Source organism: Camelus bactrianus, chromosome X (genome assembly GCF_048773025.1).
Source record: "Camelus bactrianus isolate YW-2024 breed Bactrian camel chromosome X, ASM4877302v1, whole genome shotgun sequence".
NCBI lineage: Eukaryota > Metazoa > Chordata > Mammalia > Artiodactyla > Camelidae > Camelus > Camelus bactrianus.
In genome coordinates, this window is record NC_133575.1 from 6,618,231 (window position 1) to 6,640,663 (window position 22,433).

The following is a 22,433-nucleotide window of genomic DNA, read 5'->3' on the forward strand; positions in this document are numbered from 1 at the left end:
AGGAGGAGAGAGTTTTAAAGATTTGTCAGCAGACAGTAGGTATTTTGGAATACTTAGGCGTAGAGAGGGGATAGCACAGAAGAGAGATTCCGAAATCGTTATCAGCAGATAGAGATTTGGAAATCGTTATGAGGATATAGGAGGAGACATCTCAAATTAATTAAGAGGAGAGGTGAGAGGCGAGAGATTCGGAAATAATTATGAGGAGAAAGGAGAGATTTGGAAATCGTTATGAGGAGAGAGGTTAGAGGAAAGATTTAGAATTAATTATGTGGAGATAGGATGAGCGATCTGGAAACAGTTGTGAGGAGAGGGGAGAGAATGTGCAATACTAAAGAGAAGAGAGGTGAGAGCAGAGAGGAGAGTTTCGGGAATCCTTGTGAACAGATAGGAGAGATTTGGAAATCGTTATCAGGACACAGGAGAGGGCAGTTTTCAAAATAGTTATCAGGAGAAAGGGTAGAGGAGAGATTTAGAAGAAATTATGCAGAGAGGACGAGAGATTTGTAAACATTTGTGAGGAGACAGCAGAGATGTTGGAATACTTATGACGAGGGAGGTGATAGCACAGAAAAGAGATTTGGAAATCGTTATGAGGAGATAGGAGGAGAGAACTCAAATTAATTATGAGGAGAGATGAGACAGGAGAGATTTGGAAATCGTTCTGAGGAGAGATGAGAAAAGAGATACAAGGAAAGATTTATGAGCAGTGAGGATAGAGGAAAGATTTACAATTTATTATGTGGAGATAGGATGAGAGATTTCAAAACAGTGGTGAGGTGAGGGGAGAGATTGTGGAATACAAAAGAGAAGAGAAGTGAGAGCAGAGAGGACAGTTTTGGGAATCCTTGTGAGCAGATAGGAGAGATTTGGAAATCGTTTTCAGGACGCAGGAGACGGGAGAGTTCGAAATAGTTATGAGGAGAGAGGATAGAGGAGAGATTTAGAAGCAATTATGCGGACAGAGGAGGAGAGATCTGTAAACATTTGTGTGGAGACAGTAGAGGTTTTGGAATACTTATGAGGAGGGAGGTGATAGCACAAAAGAGATATTTGGAAATCGTTATGAGAAGATAATGGAGAGCTCAAATTAATTAAAACGAGACATGAGAGGACAAAATTGGAAATCATTATGAAGAGAAAGGAGAGATTTGGAAATCGTTATCAGGACACAGGAGATGGGAGATTTCGAAATGGTCATGAGGACAGAGGAGACGAGATGAAAGGAAATAGTTATGAGGAGAGAGGAGAAAAGACATATTGGTAAAAATTTCCGAGCACAGCGGTAGAGGAAAGATTTAAAATTAATTCTGCGGAGAGAGGAGGAGAGAGTTTTAAAGATTTGGCAGGAGACATTAGGTATTTTGGAATACTTAGGCGTAGAGAGGGGATAGCACAGAAGAGAGATATGAAATCGTTATCAGGAGATAGAAATTTGGAAATAGTTATGAGCATATAGGAGGAGACATCTCAAATTAATTAAGAGGAGAGATTTGCAAATCACTATGAGGAGATAGGTTAGAGGAAAGATTTAGAATTCATTATGTGGAGATAGGATGAGAGATCTGGAAACAATTGTGAGGTGAGAGGAGAGACTGTGGAATACTAAACAGAAGAGAGGTGAGAGCAGAGAGCAGAGATTTGGAAATCGTTATCAGGACGCAGGAGACGGGAGATTTTGAAATAGTTATGAGGAGAGAGGATAGAGGAGAGATTTAGAAGCAATTATGCGGATAGAGGAGGAGAGATTTGTAAACATGTGAGGAGATAGTAGAGATTTTGGAATACTTATGAGGAGGGATGTGATAGCACAGAAGAGATATTTGGAAAGCGTTATGAGAAGATACTGGAGAGCTCAAATTAATTAAAACGAGACATGAGAGGACAAAATTGGAACTCATTATGAGGAGTAAGGAGAGTTGGAAATCGTTCAGAGGACACAGCACAGGAGAGATTTAGAAATACTTATAAGGAGACAGGAGAAAAGAGATATTATTAAGTATTTATGACAAGAGAGCATACAGGAGAGCTTTAGAATTAGTTATGCGGAAAGAGGAGGAGAGATGTGTAAACATTTGTGAGGAGACAGTAGGTATTTTGGAATAGTTAGGTTTAGAGAGGGGATAGCACAGAAGAGAGATTCCGAAATCGTTATCAGGAGATAGAGATTTGGAAATCGATATGAGGATATAGCAGGAGATATCTCAAATTAATTAAGAGGAGAGATTTGGAAATCGTTATGAGGAGAGAGGTTAGAGGAAAGATTTAGAATTCATTATGTGGAGATAGGATGAGAGATTTGGAAACAGTTGTGAGGTGAGAGGAGAGACTGTGGAATACTAAACAGAAGAGAGGTGAGAGCAGAGAGCAGAGATTTGGAAATCGTTTTCAGGACGCAGGAGACGGGAGAGTTCGAAATAGTTATGAGGAGAGAGGATAGAGGAGAGATTTAGAAGCAATTATGCGGACAGAGGAGGAGAGATCTGTAAACATTTGTGTGGAGACAGTAGAGGTTTTGGAATACTTATGAGGAGGGAGGTGATAGCACAAAAGAGATATTTGGAAATCGTTATGAGAAGATAATGGATAGCTCAAATTAATTAAAACGAGACATGAGAGGACAAAATTGGAAATCATTATGAAGAGAAAGGAGAGATTTGGAAATCGTTATCAGGACACAGGAGATGGGAGATTTCGAAATGGTCATGAGGACAGAGGAGACGAGATGAAAGGAAATAGTTATGAGGAGAGAGGAGAAAAGACATATTGGTAAAAATTTCCGAGCACAGCGGTAGAGGAAAGATTTAAAATTAATTCTGCGGAGAGAGGAGGAGAGAGTTTTAAAGATTTGGCAGGAGACATTAGGTGTTTTGGAATACTTAGGCGTAGAGAGGGGATAGCACAGAAGAGAGATATGAAATCGTTATCAGGAGATAGAAATTTGGAAATAGTTATGAGCATATAGGAGGAGACATCTCAAATTAATTAAGAGGAGAGATTTGCAAATCACTATGAGGAGATAGGTTAGAGGAAAGATTTAGAATTCATTATGTGGAGATAGGATGAGAGATCTGGAAACAGTTGTGAGGTGAGAGGAGAGACTGTGGAATACTAAACAGAAGAGAGGTGAGAGCAGAGAGCAGAGATTTGGAAATCGTTATCAGGACGCAGGAGACGGGAGATTTTGAAATAGTTATGAGGAGAGAGGATAGAGGAGAGATTTAGAAGCAATTATGCGGATAGAGGAGGAGAGATTTGTAAACATTTGTGAGGAGATAGTAGAGATTTTGGAATACTTATGAGGAGGGATGTGATAGCACAGAAGAGATATTTGGAAATCGTTATGAGAAGATACTGGAGAGCTCAAATTAATTAAAACGAGACATGAGAGGACAAAATTGGAACTCATTATGAGGAGTAAGGAGAGTTGGAAATCGTTCAGAGGACACAGCACAGGAGAGATTTAGAAATACTTATAAGGAGACAGGAGAAAAGAGATATTATTAAGTATTTATGACAAGAGAGCATACAGGAGAGCTTTAGAATTAGTTATGCGGAAAGAGGAGGAGAGATGTGTAAACATTTGTGAGGAGACAGTAGGTATTTTGGAATAGTTAGGTTTAGAGAGGGGATAGCACAGAAGAGAGATTCCGAAATCGTTATCAGGAGATAGAGATTTGGAAATCGATATGAGGATATAGCAGGAGATATCTCAAATTAATTAAGAGGAGACATTTGGAAATCGTTATGAGGAGAGAGGTTAGAGGAAAGATTTAGAATTCATTATGTGGAGATAGGATGAGAGATCTGGAAACAGTTGTGAGGTGAGAGGAGAGACTGTGGAATACTAAACAGAAGAGAGGTGAGAGCAGAGAGCAGAGATTTGGAAATCGTTATCAGGACGCAGGAGTCGGGAGATTTTGAAATAGTTATGAGGAGAGAGGATAGAGGAGAGATTTAGAAGCAATTATGCGGATAGAGGAGGAGAGATTTGTAAACATTTGTGAGGAGATAGTAGAGATTTTGGAATACTTATGAGGAGGGATGTGATAGCACAGAAGAGATATTTGGAAATCGTTATGAGAAGATACTGGAGAGCTCAAATTAATTAAAACGAGACATGAGAGGACAAAATTGGAACTCATTATGAGGAGTAAGGAGAGTTGGAAATCGTTCAGAGGACACAGCACAGGAGAGATTTAGAAATACTTATAAGGAGACAGGAGAAAAGAGATATTATTAAGTATTTATGACAAGAGAGCATACAGGAGAGCTTTAGAATTAGTTATGCGGAAAGAGGAGGAGAGATGTGTAAACATTTGTGAGGAGACAGTAGGTATTTTGGAATACTTAGGCTTACAGAGGGGATAGCACAGAAGAGAGATTCCGAAATCGTTATCAGGAGATAGAGATTTGGAAATCGATATGAGGATATAGCAGGAGATATCTCAAATTAATTAAGAGGAGAGATTTGGAAATCGTTATGAGGAGAGAGGTTGGAGGAAAGATTTAGAATTCATTATGTGGAGATAGGATGAGAGATCTGGAAACAGTTGTGAGGTGAGAGGAGAGACTGTGGAATACTAAACAGAAGAGAGGTGAGAGCAGAGAGCAGAGATTTTGAAATCGTTATCAGGACAAAGGAGATGGGAGATTTCGAAATGGTCATGAGGACAGAGGACACGAGATGAAAGGAAATAGTTATGAGAAGAGAGGAGAAAAGACATATTGGTAAAAATTTCCGAGCACAGCGGATAGAGGAAAGATTTAGAATTCATTCTGCGGAGAGAGGAGGAGAGAGTTTTAAAGATTTGTCAGGAGACAGTAGGTATTTTGGAATACTTAGGCGTAGAGAGGGGATAGCACAGAAGAGAGATTCCGAAATCGTTATCAGCAGATAGAGATTTGGAAATCGTTATGAGGATATACGAGGAGACATCTCAAATTAATTAAGAGGAGAGGTGAGAGGCGAGAGATTCGGAAATAATTATGAGGAGAAAGGAGAGATTTGGAAATCGTTATGAGGAGAGAGGTTACAGGAAAGATTTAGAATTAATTATGTGGAGATAGGATGAGCGATCTGGAAACAGTTGTGAGGAGAGGGGAGAGAATGTGCAATACTAAAGAGAAGAGAGGTGAGAGCAGAGAGGAGAGTTTCGGGAATCCTTGTGAACAGATAGGAGAGATTTGGAAATCGTTATCAGGACACAGGAGAGGGCAGTTTTCAAAATAGTTATCAGGAGAAAGGGTAGAGGAGAGATTTAGAAGAAATTATGCAGAGAGGACGAGAGATTTGTAAACATTTGTGAGGAGACAGCAGAGATGTTGGAATACTTATGACGAGGGAGGTGATAGCACAGAAAAGAGATTTGGAAATCGTTATGAGGAGATAGGAGGAGAGAACTCAAATTAATTATGAGGAGAGATGAGACAGGAGAGATTTGGAAATCGTTCTGAGGAGAGATGAGAAAAGAGATACAAGGAAAGATTTATGAGCAGTGAGGATAGAGGAAAGATTTACAATTTATTATGTGGAGATAGGATGAGAGATTTCAAAACAGTGGTGAGGTGAGGGGAGAGATTGTGGAATACAAAAGAGAAGAGAAGTGAGAGCAGAGAGGACAGTTTTGGGAATCCTTGTGAGCAGATAGGAGAGATTTGGAAATCGTTTTCAGGACGCAGGAGACGGGACAGTTCGAAATAGTTATGAGGAGAGAGGATAGAGGAGAGATTTAGAAGCAATTATGCGGACAGAGGAGGAGAGATCTGTAAACATTTGTGTGGAGACAGTAGAGGTTTTGGAATACTTATGAGGAGGGAGGTGATAGCACAAAAGAGATATTTGGAAATCGTTATGAGAAGATAATGGAGAGCTCAAATTAATTAAAACGAGACATGAGAGGACAAAATTGGAAATCATTATGAAGAGAAAGGAGAGATTTGGAAATCGTTATCAGGACACAGGAGATGGGAGATTTCGAAATGGTCATGAGGACAGAGGAGACGAGATGAAAGGAAATAGTTATGAGGAGAGAGGAGAAAAGACATATTGGTAAAAATTTCCGAGCACAGCGGTAGAGGAAAGATTTAAAATTAATTCTGCGGAGAGAGGAGGAGAGAGTTTTAAAGATTTGGCAGGAGACATTAGGTATTTTGGAATACTTAGGCGTAGAGAGGGGATAGCACAGAAGAGAGATATGAAATCGTTATCAGGAGATAGAAATTTGGAAATAGTTATGAGCATATAGGAGGAGACATCTCAAATTAATTAAGAGGAGAGATTTGGAAATCACTATGAGGAGATAGGTTAGAGGAAAGATTTAGAATTCATTATGTGGAGATAGGATGAGAGATCTGGAAACAGTTGTGAGGTGAGAGGAGAGACTGTGGAATACTAAACAGAAGAGAGGTGAGAGCAGAGAGCAGAGATTTGGAAATCGTTATCAGGACGCAGGAGTCGGGAGATTTTGAAATAGTTATGAGGAGAGAGGATAGAGGAGAGATTTAGAAGCAATTATGCGGATAGAGGAGGAGAGATTTGTAAACATTTGTGAGGAGATAGTAGAGATTTTGGAATACTTATGAGGAGGGATGTGATAGCACAGAAGAGATATTTGGAAATCGTTATGAGAAGATACTGGAGAGCTCAAATTAATTAAAACGAGACATGAGAGGACAAAATTGGAACTCATTATGAGGAGTAAGGAGAGTTGGAAATCGTTCAGAGGACACAGCACAGGAGAGATTTAGAAATACTTATAAGGAGACAGGAGAAAAGAGATATTATTAAGTATTTATGACAAGAGAGCATACAGGAGAGCTTTAGAATTAGTTATGCGGAAAGAGGAGGAGAGATGTGTAAACATTTGTGAGGAGACAGTAGGTATTTTGGAATACTTAGGCTTACAGAGGGGATAGCACAGAAGAGAGATTCCGAAATCGTTATCAGGAGATAGAGATTTGGAAATCGATATGAGGATATAGCAGGAGATATCTCAAATTAATTAAGAGGAGAGATTTGGAAATCGTTATGAGGAGAGAGGTTAGAGGAAAGATTTAGAATTCATTATGTGGAGATAGGATGAGAGATCTGGAAACAGTTGTGAGGTGAGAGGAGAGACTGTGGAATACTAAACAGAAGAGAGGTGAGAGCAGAGAGCAGAGATTTTGAAATCGTTATCAGGACACAGGAGATGGGAGATTTCGAAATGGTCATGAGGACAGAGGACACGAGATGAAAGGAAATAGTTATGAGAAGAGAGGAGAAAAGACATATTGGTAAAAATTTCCGAGCACAGCGGATAGAGGAAAGATTTAGAATTCATTCTGCGGAGAGAGGAGGAGAGAGTTTTAAAGATTTGTCAGGAGACAGTAGGTATTTTGGAATACTTAGGCGTAGAGAGGGGATAGCACGGAAGAGAGATTCCGAAATCGTTATCAGCAGATAGAGATTTGGAAATCGTTATGAGGATATACGAGGAGACATCTCAAATTAATTAAGAGGAGAGGTGAGAGGCGAGAGATTCGGAAATAATTATGAGGAGAAAGGAGAGATTTGGAAATCGTTATGAGGAGAGAGGTTAGAGGAAAGATTTACAATTAATTATGTGGAGATAGGATGAGCGATCTGGAAACAGTTGTGAGGAGAGAGGAGAGAATGTGCAATACTAAAGAGAAGAGAGGTGAGAGCAGAGAGGAGAGTTTCGGGAATCCTTGTGAACAGATAGGAGAGATTTGGAAATCGTTATCAGGACACAGGAGAGGGCAGATTTCAAAATAGTTATCAGGAGAAAGGGTAGAGGAGAGATTTAGAAGAAATTATGCAGAGAGAGGACGAGAGATTTGTAAACATTTGTGAGGAGACAGCAGAGATGTTGGAATACTTATGACGAGGGAGGTGATAGCAGAAAAGAGATATTTGGAAATCGTTATGAGGAGATAGGAGGAGAGAACTCAAATTAATTATGAGGAGAGATGAGACAGGAGAGATTTGGAAATCATTCTTAGGAGAGACGAGAATTATGAGCAGTGAGGATAGAGGAACGATTTACACTTTATTATGTGGAGACAGGATGAGAGATTTCAAAACAGTTGTGAGGTGAGGGGAGAGATTGTAGAATACTAAAGACAAGAGAAGTAGAGCAGAGAGGACAGTTTTGGGAATCCTTGTGAGCAGATAGGAGAGATTTGGAAATCGTTTTCAGGACGCAGGAGACGGGAGAGTTCGAAATAGTTATGAGGAGAGAGGATAGAGGAGAGATTTAGAAGCAATTATGCGGACAGAGGAGGAGAGATCTGTAAACATTTGTGTGGAGACAGTAGAGGTTTTGGAATACTTATGAGGAGGGAGGTGATAGCACAAAAGAGATATTTGGAAATCGTTATGAGAAGATAATGGAGAGCTCAAATTAATTAAAACGAGACATGAGAGGACAAAATTGGAAATCATTATGAAGAGAAAGGAGAGATTTGGAAATCGTTATCAGGACACAGTAGATGGGAGATTTCGAAATGGTCATGAGGACAGAGGAGACGAGATGAAAGGAAATAGTTATGAGGAGAGAGGAGAAAAGACATATTGGTAAAAATTTCCGAGCACAGCGGTAGAGGAAAGATTTAAAATTAATTCTGCGGAGAGAGGAGGAGAGAGTTTTAAAGATTTGGCAGGAGACATTAGGTATTTTGGAGTACTTAGGCGTAGAGAGGGGATAGCACAGAAGAGAGATATGAAATCGTTATCAGGAGATAGAAATTTGGAAATAGTTATGAGCATATAGGAGGAGACATCTCAAATTAATTAAGAGGAGAGATTTGCAAATCACTATGAGGAGATAGGTTAGAGGAAAGATTTAGAATTCATTATGTGGAGATAGGATGAGAGATCTGGAAACAGTTGTGAGGTGAGAGGAGAGACTGTGGAATACTAAACAGAAGAGAGGTGAGAGCAGAGAGCAGAGATTTTGAAATCGTTATCAGGACACAGGAGATGGGAGATTTCGAAATCGTCATGAGGACAGAGGAGTAAAGAGATGAAAGGGAATAGTTATGAGGAGAGAGGAGAAAATACATATTAATAAAAATTCCCGAGCACATCGGATAGAGGAAAGATTTACAATTAATTCTGCAGAGAGAGGAGGAGAGAGTTTAAAAGATTTGTGAGGATACAGTAGAGATTTTGGAATACTTATGAGGAGGGAGGTGATAGCACAGAAGAGATATTTCGAAATCGTTATGAGAAGATACTAGAGAGCTCAAATTAATTAAAACGAGACATGAGAGGACAAAATTGGAACTCATTATGAGGAGAAAGGAGAGATTTGGAAATCGTTCAGAGGACACAGCACAGGAGAGTTTTAGAAATACTTATCAGGAAACAGGAGAAAAGAGATATCATTAATTATTTATGACAAGAGAGCTTACATGAGAGCTTTAGAATTAATAATGCGGAAAGAGGAGGAGAGATGTGTAAACATTTGTGAGGAGACAGTAGGTATTTTGGAGGCCTTAGTTGGAGAGAGGACATAGCACAGAAGAGAGATTCCGAAATCGTTATCAGGAGATAGGAGAGATTTGGAAATCGTTATCAGGACACAGGAGATGGGAGATTTCGAAATGGTCATGAGGACAGAGGACACGAGATGAAAGGAAATAGTTATGAGGAGAGAGGAGAAAAGACATATTGGTAAAAATTTCCGAGCACAGCGGATAGAGGAAAGATTTAGAATTCATTCTGCAGAGAGAGGAGGAGAGAGTTTTAAAGATTTGTCAGCAGACAGTAGGTATTTTGGAATACTTAGGCGTAGAGAGGGGATAGCACAGAAGAGAGATTCCGAAATCGTTATCAGCAGATAGAGATTTGGAAATCGTTATGAGGATATACGAGGAGACATCTCAAATTAATTAAGAGGAGAGGTGAGAGGCGAGAGATTCGGAAATAATTATGAGGAGAAAGGAGAGATTTGGAAATCGTTATGAGGAGAGAGGTTAGAGGAAAGATTTAGAATTAATTATGTGGAGATAGGATGAGCGATCTGGAAACAGTTGTGAGGAGAGGGGAGAGAATGTGCAATACTAAAGAGAAGAGAGGTGAGAGCAGAGAGGAAAGTTTCAGGAATCCTTGTGAGCACATAGGAGAGATTTGGAAATCGTTATCAGGACACAGGAGAGGGCAGATTTCAAAATAGTTATCAGGAGAAAGGGTAGAGGAGAGATTTAGAAGAAATTATGCAGAGAGAGGACGAGAGATTTGTAAACATTTGTGAGGAGACAGCAGAGATGTTGGAATACTTATGACGAGGGAGGTGATAGCACAGAAGAGATATTTGGAAATCGTTATGAGGAGATAGGAGGAGAGAACTCAAATTAATTATGAGGAGAGATGAGACAGGAGAGATTTGGAAATCATTCTTAGGAGAGACGAGAATTATGAGCAGTGAGGATAGAGGAACGATTTACACTTTATTATGTGGAGACAGGATGAGAGATTTCAAAACAGTTGTGAGGTGAGGGGAGAGATTGTAGAATACTAAAGACAAGAGAAGTAGAGCAGAGAGGACAGTTTTGGGAATCCTTGTGAGCAGATAGGAGAGATTTGGAAATCGTTATCAGGACGCAGGAGACGGGAGATTTTGAAATAGTTAGGAGAGAGGATAGAGGAGAGATTTAGAAGCAATTATGCGGATAGAGGAGGAGAGAGTTTTACACATTTCTCAGGAGACAGTAGAGATTCTGGAATACGTAGGCTTAGAGAGGGGATAGCACAGAAGAGAGATACGAAATCGTTATCAGCAGATAGAGATTTGGAAATAGTTATGAGGATATAGGAGGAGAGATCTCAAATTAATTGAGAGGAGAGATTTCGAAATAGTTATGAGGAGAGAGGATAGAGGAGAGATTTAGAAGCAATTATGCGGACAGAGGAGGAGAGATCTGTAAACATTTGTGTGGAGACAGTAGAGGTTTTGGAATACTTATGAGGAGGGAGGTGATAGCACAAAAGAGATATTTGGAAATCGTTATGAGAAGATAATGGAGAGCTCAAATTAATTAAAACGAGACATGAGAGGACAAAATTGGAAATCATTATGAAGAGAAAGGAGAGATTTGGAAATCGTTATCAGGACACAGGAGATGGGAGATTTCGAAATGGTCATGAGGACAGAGGAGACGAGATGAAAGGAAATAGTTATGAGGAGAGAGGAGAAAAGACATATTGGTAAAAATTTCCGAGCACAGCGGTAGAGGAAAGATTTAAAATTAATTCTGCGGAGAGAGGAGGAGAGAGTTTTAAAGATTTGGCAGGAGACATTAGGTATTTTGGAATACTTAGGCGTAGAGAGGGGATAGCACAGAAGAGAGATATGAAATCGTTATCAGGAGATAGAAATTTGGAAATAGTTATGAGCATATAGGAGGAGACATCTCAAATTAATTAAGAGGAGAGATTTTCAAATCACTATGAGGGGATAGGTTAGAGGAAAGATTTAGAATTCATTATGTGGAGATAGGATGAGAGATCTGGAAACAGTTGTGAGGTGAGAGGAGAGACTGTGGAATACTAAACAGAAGAGAGGTGAGAGCAGAGAGCAGAGATTTGGAAATCGTTATCAGGACGCAGGAGACGGGAGATTTTGAAATAGTTATGAGGAGAGAGGATAGAGGAGAGATTTAGAAGCAATTATGCGGATAGAGGAGGAGAGATTTGTAAACATTTGTGAGGAGATAGTAGAGATTTTGGAATACTTATGAGGAGGGATGTGATAGCACAGAAGAGATATTTGGAAATCGTTATGAGAAGATATTGGAGAGCTCAAATTAATTAAAACGAGACATGAGAGGACAAAATTGGAACTCATTATGAGGAGTAAGGAGAGTTGGAAATCGTTCAGAGGACACAGCACAGGAGAGATTTAGAAATACTTATAAGGAGACAGGAGAAAAGAGATATTATTAAGTATTTATGACAAGAGAGCATACAGGAGAGCTTTAGAATTAGTTATGCGGAAAGAGGAGGAGAGATGTGTAAACATTTGTGAGGAGACAGTAGGTATTTTGGAATAGTTAGGTTTAGAGAGGGGATAGCACAGAAGAGAGATTCCGAAATCGTTATCAGGAGATAGAGATTTGGAAATCGATATGAGGATATAGCAGGAGATATCTCAAATTAATTAAGAGGAGAGATTTGGAAATCGTTATGAGGAGAGAGGTTAGAGGAAAGATTTAGAATTCATTATGTGGAGATAGGATGAGAGATCTGGAAACAGTTGTGAGGTGAGAGGAGAGACTGTGGAATACTAAACAGAAGAGAGGTGAGAGCAGAGAGCAGAGATTTTGAAATCGTTATCAGGACACAGGAGATGGGAGATTTCGAAATGGTCATGAGGACAGAGGACACGAGATGAAAGGAAATAGTTATGAGAAGAGAGGAGAAAAGACATATTGGTAAAAATTTCCGAGCACAGCGGATAGAGGAAAGATTTAGAATTCATTCTGCGGAGAGAGGAGGAGAGAGTTTTAAAGATTTGTCAGGAGACAGTAGGTATTTTGGAATACTTAGGCGTAGAGAGGGGATAGCACAGAAGAGAGATTCCGAAATCGTTATCAGCAGATAGAGATTTGGAAATCGTTATGAGGATATACGAGGAGACATCTCAAATTAATTAAGAGGAGAGGTGAGAGGCGAGAGATTCGGAAATAATTATGAGGAGAAAGGAGAGATTTGGAAATCGTTATGAGGAGAGAGGTTACAGGAAAGATTTAGAATTAATTATGTGGAGATAGGATGAGCGATCTGGAAACAGTTGTGAGGAGAGGGGAGAGAATGTGCAATACTAAAGAGAAGAGAGGTGAGAGCAGAGAGGAAAGTTTCAGGAATCCTTGTGAGCACATAGGAGAGATTTGGAAATCGTTATCAGGACACAGGAGAGGGCAGTTTTCAAAATAGTTATCAGGAGAAAGGGTAGAGGAGAGATTTAGAAGAAATTATGCAGAGAGGACGAGAGATTTGTAAACATTTGTGAGGAGACAGCAGAGATGTTGGAATACTTATGACGAGGGAGGTGATAGCACAGAAGAGATATTTGGAAATCGTTATGAGGAGATAGGAGGAGAGAACTCAAATTAATTATGAGGAGAGATGAGACAGGAGAGATTTGCAAATCATTCTTAGGAGAGACGAGAAAAGAGATAAAATGAAAGATTTATGAGCAGTAAGGATAAAGGAACGATTTACACTTTATTATGTGGAGACAGGATGAGAGATTTCAAAACAGTTGTGAGGTGAGGGGAGAGATTGTATAATACTAAAGACAAGAGAAGTAGAACAGAGAGGACAGTTTTGGGAATCCTTGTGAGCAGATAGGAGAGATTTGGAAATCGTTTTCAGGACGCAGGAGACTGGAGAGTTCGAAATAGTTATGAGGAGAGAGGATAGAGGAGAGATTTAGAAGCAATTATGCGGACAGAGGAGGAGAGATCTGTAAACATTTGTGTGGAGACAGAGGTTTTGGAATACTTATGAGGAGGGAGGTGATAGCACAAAAGAGATATTTGGAAATCGTTATGAGAAGATAATGGAGAGCTCAAATTAATTAAAACGAGACATGAGAGGACAAAATTGGAAATCATTATGAAGAGAAAGGAGAGATTTGGAAATCGTTATCAGGACACAGTAGATGGGAGATTTCGAAATGGTCATGAGGACAGAGGAGACGAGATGAAAGGAAATAGTTATGAGGAGAGAGGAGAAAAGACATATTGGTAAAAATTTCCGAGCACAGCGGATAGAGGAAAGATTTAGAATTCATTCTGCGGAGAGAGGAGGAGAGAGTTTTAAAGATTTGGCAGGAGACATTAGGTATTTTGGAATACTTAGGCGTAGAGAGGGGATAGCACAGAAGAGAGATATGAAATCGTTATCAGGAGATAGAAATTTGGAAATAGTTATGAGCATATAGGAGGAGACATCTCAAATTAATTAAGAGGAGAGATTTGCAAATCACTATGAGGAGATAGGTTAGAGGAAAGATTTAGAATTCATTATGTGGAGATAGGATGAGAGATCTGGAAACAGTTGTGAGGTGAGAGGAGAGACTGTGGAATACTAAACAGAAGAGAGGTGAGAGCAGAGAGCAGAGATTTTGAAATCGTTATCAGGACACAGGAGATGGGAGATTTCGAAATCGTCATGAGGACAGAGGAGTAAAGAGATGAAAGGGAATAGTTATGAGGAGAGAGGAGAAAATACATATTAATAAAAATTCCCGAGCACATCGGATAGAGGAAAGATTTACAATTAATTCTGCAGAGAGAGGAGGAGAGAGTTTAAAAGATTTGTGAGGATACAGTAGAGATTTTGGAATACTTATGAGGAGGGAGGTGATAGCACAGAAGAGATATTTGGAAATCGTTATGAGAAGATACTAGAGAGCTCAAATTAATTAAAACGAGACATGAGAGGACAAAATTGGAACTCATTATGAGGAGAAAGGAGAGATTTGGAAATCGTTCAGAGGACACAGCACAGGAGAGTTTTAGAAATACTTATCAGGAAACAGGAGAAAAGAGATATCATTAATTATTTATGACAAGAGAGCTTACATGAGAGCTTTAGAATTAATAATGCGGAAAGAGGAGGAGAGATGTGTAAACATTTGTGAGGAGACAGTAGGTATTTTGGAGGCCTTAGTTGGAGAGAGGACATAGCACAGAAGAGAGATTCCGAAATCGTTATCAGGAGATAGGAGAGATTTGGAAATCGTTATCAGGACACAGGAGATTGGAGATTTCGAAATGGACATGAGGACAGAGGAGGCAAGAGATGAAATAGTCATTAGGAGAGAGGAGAAAAGACGTATTAGTAAAAATTTCCGAGCACAGCGCATAGAGGAAAGATTTAGAATTCATTCTGTGGAGAGAGGAGGAGAGCTTTGTACACATTTGTGAGGAGACAGTAGAGATTTTGGAATACTTAGGCGTAGAGAGGGGATAGCATAGAAGAGAGATTCCGAAATCGTTATCAGCAGATAGAGATTTGGACATCGTTATGAGGATATAGGAGGAGAGATCTCAAATTAATTAAGAGGAGAGATGAGAGGCGAGAGATTTGGAAATAATTATGAGGAGAAAAGACAAATTTGGAAATCGTTATGAGGAGAGAGGTTAGAGGAAAGATGTAGAATTAATTATGTGGAGTTAGGATGAGCGATCTGGAAACAATTGTGAGGAGAGTGGATAGAATGTGGAAAACTAAAGAGAACAAGGTGAGAGCAGAGAGGACAGTTTTGGGAATCCTTGTGAGCAGATAGGAGAGATTTGGAAATCGTTCAGAGGACACAGCACAGGAGAGATTTAGAAATACTTCTGAGGACATAGGAAAAGGGAGGTATTATTAAATATTTATGAGCAGAGAGGATACAGGAGAGATTTACAATTAATTCTGCAGAAAGAGGAGGAGAGATGTGTAAACATTTGTGAGGAGACAGTAGGTATTTTGGAGGCCTTAGTTGGAGAGAGGACATAGCACAGAAGAGAGATTCCGAAATCGTTATCAGGAGATAGGAGAGATTTGGAAATCGTTATCAGGACACAGGAGATGGGAGATTTCGAAATGGTCATGAGGACAGAGGACACGAGATGAAAGGAAATAGTTATGAGGAGAGAGGAGAAAAGACATATTGGTAAAAATTTCCGAGCACAGCGGATAGAGGAAAGATTTAGAATTCATTCTGCAGAGAGAGGAGGAGAGAGTTTTAAAGATTTGTCAGCAGACAGTAGGTATTTTGGAATACTTAGGCGTAGAGAGGGGATAGCACAGAAGAGAGATTCCGAAATCGTTATCAGCAGATAGAGATTTGGAAATCGTTATGAGGATATAGGAGGAGACATCTCAAATTAATTAAGAGGAGAGGTGAGAGGCGAGAGATTCGGAAATAATTATGAGGAGAAAGGAGAGATTTGGAAATCGTTATGAGGAGAGAGGTTACAGGAAAGATTTACAATTAATTATGTGGAGATAGGATGAGCGATCTGGAAACAGTTGTGAGGAGAGGGGAGAGAATGTGCAATACTAAAGAGAAGAGAGGTGAGAGCAGAGAGGAAAGTTTCAGGAATCCTTGTGAGCACATAGGAGAGATTTGGAAATCGTTATCAGGACACAGGAGAGGGCAGATTTCAAAATAGTTATCAGGAGAAAGGGTAGAGGAGAGATTTAGAAGAAATTATGCAGAGAGAGGACGAGAGATTTGTAAACATTTGTGAGGAGACAGCAGAGATGTTGGAATACTTATGACGAGGGAGGTGATAGCACAGAAGAGATATTTGGAAATCGTTATGAGGAGATAGGAGGAGAGAACTCAAATTAATTATGAGGAGAGATGAGACAGGAGAGATTTGGAAATCATTCTTAGGAGAGACGAGAATTATGAGCAGTGAGGATAGAGGAACGATTTACACTTTATTATGTGGAGACAGGATGAGAGATTTCAAAACAGTTGTGAGGTGAGGGGAGAGATTGTAGAATACTAAAGACAAGAGAAGTAGAGCAGAGTGGACAGTTTTGGGAATCCTTGTGAGCATATAGGAGAGATTTGGAAATCGTTATCAGGACGCAGGAGACGGGAGATTTTGAAATAGTTAGGAGAGAGGATAGAGGAGAGATTTAGAAGCAATTATGCGGACAGAGGAGGAGAGATCTGTAAACATTTGTGTGGAGACAGTAGAGGTTTTGGAATACTTATGAGGAGGGAGGTGATAGCACAAAAGAGATATTTGGAAATCGTTATGAGAAGATAATGGAGAGCTCAAATTAATTAAAACGAGACATGAGAGGACAAAATTGGAAATCATTATGAAGAGAAAGGAGAGATTTGGAAATCGTTATCAGGACACAGTAGATGGGAGATTTCGAAATGGTCATGAGGACAGAGGAGACGAGATGAAAGGAAATAGTTATGAGGAGAGAGGAGAAAAGACATATTGGTAAAAATTTCCGAGCACAGCGGTAGAGGAAAGATTTAAAATTAATTCTGCGGAGAGAGGAGGAGAGAGTTTTAAAGATTTGGCAGGAGACATTAGGTATTTTGGAGTACTTAGGCGTAGAGAGGGGATAGCACAGAAGAGAGATATGAAATCGTTATCAGGAGATAGAAATTTGGAAATAGTTATGAGCATATAGGAGGAGACATCTCAAATTAATTAAGAGGAGAGATTTGCAAATCACTATGAGGAGATAGGTTAGAGGAAAGATTTAGAATTCATTATGTGGAGATAGGATGAGAGATCTGGAAACAGTTGTGAGGTGAGAGGAGAGACTGTGGAATACTAAACAGAAGAGAGGTGAGAGCAGAGAGCAGAGATTTTGAAATCGTTATCAGGACACAGGAGATGGGAGATTTCGAAATCGTCATGAGGACAGAGGAGTAAAGAGATGAAAGGGAATAGTTATGAGGAGAGAGGAGAAAATACATATTAATAAAAATTCCCGAGCACATCGGATAGAGGAAAGATTTACAATTAATTCTGCAGAGAGAGGAGGAGAGAGTTTAAAAGATTTGTGAGGATACAGTAGAGATTTTGGAATACTTATGAGGAGGGAGGTGATAGCACAGAAGAGATATTTCGAAATCGTTATGAGAAGATACTAGAGAGCTCAAATTAATTAAAACGAGACATGAGAGGACAAAATTGGAACTCATTATGAGGAGAAAGGAGAGATTTGGAAATCGTTCAGAGGACACAGCACAGGAGAGTTTTAGAAATACTTATCAGGAAACAGGAGAAAAGAGATATCATTAATTATTTATGACAAGAGAGCTTACATGAGAGCTTTAGAATTAATAATGCGGAAAGAGGAGGAGAGATGTGTAAACATTTGTGAGGAGACAGTAGGTATTTTGGAGGCCTTAGTTGGAGAGAGGACATAGCACAGAAGAGAGATTCCGAAATCGTTATCAGGAGATAGGAGAGATTTGGAAATCGTTATCAGGACACAGGAGATTGGAGATTTCGAAATGGTCATGAGGACAGTGGAGGCAAGAGATGAAATAGTCATTAGGAGAGAGGAGAAAAGACGTATTAGTAAAAATTTCCGAGCACAGCGCATAGAGGAAAGATTTAGAATTCATTCTGTGGAGAGAGGAGGAGAGCTTTGTACACATTTGTGAGGAGATAGTAGAGATTTTGGAATACTTAGGCGTAGAGAGGGGATAGCACAGAAGAGAGATTCCGAAATCGTTATCAGCAGATAGAGATTTGGACATCGTTATGAGGATATAGGAGGAGAGATCTCAAATTAATTAAGAGGAGAGATGAGAGGCGAGAGATTTGGAAATAATTATGAGGAGAAAAGACAAATTTGGAAATCGTTATGAGGAGAGAGGTTAGAGGAAAGATGTAGAATTAATTATGTGGAGTTAGGATGAGCGATCTGGAAACAATTGTGAGGAGAGTGGATAGAATGTGGAAAACTAAAGAGAACTAGGTGAGAGCAGAGAGGACAGTTTTGGGAATCCTTGTGAGCAGATAGGAGAGATTTGGAAATCGTTCAGAGGACACAGCACAGGAGAGATTTAGAAATACTTCTGAGGACATAGGAAAAGGGAGGTATTATTAAATATTTATGAGAAGAGAGGATACAGGAGAGATTTACAATTAATTCTGCAGAAAGAGGAGGAGAGATGTGTAAACATTTGTGAGGAGACAGTAGGTATTTTGGAGGCCTTAGTTGGAGAGAGGACATAGCACAGAAGAGAGATTCCGAAATCGTTATCAGGAGATAGGAGAGATTTGGAAATCGTTATCAGGACACAGGAGATGGGAGATTTCGAAATGGTCATGAGGACAGAGGACACGAGATGAAAGGAAATAGTTATGAGGAGAGAGGAGAAAAGACATATTGGTAAAAATTTCCGAGCACAGCGGATAGAGGAAAGATTTAGAATTCATTCTGCAGAGAGAGGAGGAGAGAGTTTTAAAGATTTGTCAGCAGACAGTAGGTATTTTGGAATACTTAGGCGTAGAGAGGGGATAGCACAGAAGAGAGATTCCGAAATCGTTATCAGCAGATAGAGATTTGGAAATCGTTATGAGGATATACGAGGAGACATCTCAAATTAATTAAGAGGAGAGGTGAGAGGCGAGAGATTCGGAAATAATTATGAGGAGAAAGGAGAGATTTGGAAATCGTTATGAGGAGAGAGGTTAGAGGAAAGATTTAGAATTAATTATGTGGAGATAGGATGAGCGATCTGGAAACAGTTGTGAGGAGAGGGGAGAGAATGTGCAATACTAAAGAGAAGAGAGGTGAGAGCAGAGAGGAAAGTTTCAGGAATCCTTGTGAGCACATAGGAGAGATTTGGAAATCGTTATCAGGACACAGGAGAGGGCAGATTTCAAAATAGTTATCAGGAGAAAGGGTAGAGGAGAGATTTAGAAGAAATTATGCAGAGAGAGGACGAGAGATTTGTAAACATTTGTGAGGAGACAGCAGAGATGTTGGAATACTTATGACGAGGGAGGTGATAGCACAGAAGAGATATTTGGAAATCGTTATGAGGAGATAGGAGGAGAGAACTCAAATTAATTATGAGGAGAGATGAGACAGGAGAGATTTGGAAATCATTCTTAGGAGAGACGAGAATTATGAGCAGTGAGGATAGAGGAACGATTTACACTTTATTATGTGGAGACAGGATGAGAGATTTCAAAACAGTTGTGAGGTGAGGGGAGAGATTGTAGAATACTAAAGACAAGAGAAGTAGAGCAGAGAGGACAGTTTTGGGAATCCTTGTGAGCAGATAGGAGAGATTTGGAAATCGTTATCAGGACGCAGGAGACGGGAGATTTTGAAATAGTTAGGAGAGAGGATAGAGGAGAGATTTAGAAGCAATTATGCGGATAGAGGAGGAGAGAGTTTTACACATTTCTCAGGAGACAGTAGAGATTCTGGAATACGTAGGCTTAGAGAGGGGATAGCACAGAAGAGAGATACGAAATCGTTATCAGCAGATAGAGATTTGGAAATAGTTATGAGGATATAGGAGGAGAGATCTCAAATTAATTGAGAGGAGAGATTTCGAAATAGTTATGAGGAGAGAGGATAGAGGAGAGATTTAGAAGCAATTATGCGGACAGAGGAGGAGAGATCTGTAAACATTTGTGTGGAGACAGTAGAGGTTTTGGAATACTTATGAGGAGGGAGGTGATAGCACAAAAGAGATATTTGGAAATCGTTATGAGAAGATAATGGAGAGCTCAAATTAATTAAAACGAGACATGAGAGGACAAAATTGGAAATCATTATGAAGAGAAAGGAGAGATTTGGAAATCGTTATCAGGACACAGGAGATGGGAGATTTCGAAATGGTCATGAGGACAGAGGAGACGAGATGAAAGGAAATAGTTATGAGGAGAGAGGAGAAAAGACATATTGGTAAAAATTTCCGAGCACAGCGGTAGAGGAAAGATTTAAAATTAATTCTGCGGAGAGAGGAGGAGAGAGTTTTAAAGATTTGGCAGGAGACATTAGGTATTTTGGAATACTTAGGCGTAGAGAGGGGATAGCACAGAAGAGAGATATGAAATCGTTATCAGGAGATAGAAATTTGGAAATAGTTATGAGCATATAGGAGGAGACATCTCAAATTAATTAAGAGGAGAGATTTTCAAATCACTATGAGGGGATAGGTTAGAGGAAAGATTTAGAATTCATTATGTGGAGATAGGATGAGAGATCTGGAAACAGTTGTGAGGTGAGAGGAGAGACTGTGGAATACTAAACAGAAGAGAGGTGAGAGCAGAGAGCAGAGATTTGGAAATCGTTATCAGGACGCAGGAGACGGGAGATTTTGAAATAGTTATGAGGAGAGAGGATAGAGGAGAGATTTAGAAGCAATTATGCGGATAGAGGAGGAGAGATTTGTAAACATTTGTGAGGAGATAGTAGAGATTTTGGAATACTTATGAGGAGGGATGTGATAGCACAGAAGAGATATTTGGAAATCGTTATGAGAAGATATTGGAGAGCTCAAATTAATTAAAACGAGACATGAGAGGACAAAATTGGAACTCATTATGAGGAGTAAGGAGAGTTGGAAATCGTTCAGAGGACACAGCACAGGAGAGATTTAGAAATACTTATAAGGAGACAGGAGAAAAGAGATATTATTAAGTATTTATGACAAGAGAGCATACAGGAGAGCTTTAGAATTAGTTATGCGGAAAGAGGAGGAGAGATGTGTAAACATTTGTGAGGAGACAGTAGGTATTTTGGAATAGTTAGGTTTAGAGAGGGGATAGCACAGAAGAGAGATTCCGAAATCGTTATCAGGAGATAGAGATTTGGAAATCGATATGAGGATATAGCAGGAGATATCTCAAATTAATTAAGAGGAGAGATTTGGAAATCGTTATGAGGAGAGAGGTTAGAGGAAAGATTTAGAATTCATTATGTGGAGATAGGATGAGAGATCTGGAAACAGTTGTGAGGTGAGAGGAGAGACTGTGGAATACTAAACAGAAGAGAGGTGAGAGCAGAGAGCAGAGATTTTGAAATCGTTATCAGGACACAGGAGATGGGAGATTTCGAAATGGTCATGAGGACAGAGGACACGAGATGAAAGGAAATAGTTATGAGAAGAGAGGAGAAAAGACATATTGGTAAAAATTTCCGAGCACAGCGGATAGAGGAAAGATTTAGAATTCATTCTGCGGAGAGAGGAGGAGAGAGTTTTAAAGATTTGTCAGGAGACAGTAGGTATTTTGGAATACTTAGGCGTAGAGAGGGGATAGCACAGAAGAGAGATTCCGAAATCGTTATCAGCAGATAGAGATTTGGAAATCGTTATGAGGATATACGAGGAGACATCTCAAATTAATTAAGAGGAGAGGTGAGAGGCGAGAGATTCGGAAATAATTATGAGGAGAAAGGAGAGATTTGGAAATCGTTATGAGGAGAGAGGTTACAGGAAAGATTTAGAATTAATTATGTGGAGATAGGATGAGCGATCTGGAAACAGTTGTGAGGAGAGGGGAGAGAATGTGCAATACTAAAGAGAAGAGAGGTGAGAGCAGAGAGGAAAGTTTCAGGAATCCTTGTGAGCACATAGGAGAGATTTGGAAATCGTTATCAGGACACAGGAGAGGGCAGTTTTCAAAATAGTTATCAGGAGAAAGGGTAGAGGAGAGATTTAGAAGAAATTATGCAGAGAGGACGAGAGATTTGTAAACATTTGTGAGGAGACAGCAGAGATGTTGGAATACTTATGACGAGGGAGGTGATAGCACAGAAGAGATATTTGGAAATCGTTATGAGGAGATAGGAGGAGAGAACTCAAATTAATTATGAGGAGAGATGAGACAGGAGAGATTTGCAAATCATTCTTAGGAGAGACGAGAAAAGAGATAAAATGAAAGATTTATGAGCAGTAAGGATAAAG

General features: G+C 39.5%; 1 protein-coding gene across 11 annotated transcripts in view; it reads left to right on the top strand.

The window, feature by feature from the left end:
• The window catches only part of SHROOM2 (shroom family member 2), a 547,407-nt gene that overhangs the window by 428,899 nt on the left and 96,075 nt on the right, over nucleotides 1–22,433 (top strand). The window lies entirely within an intron of this gene.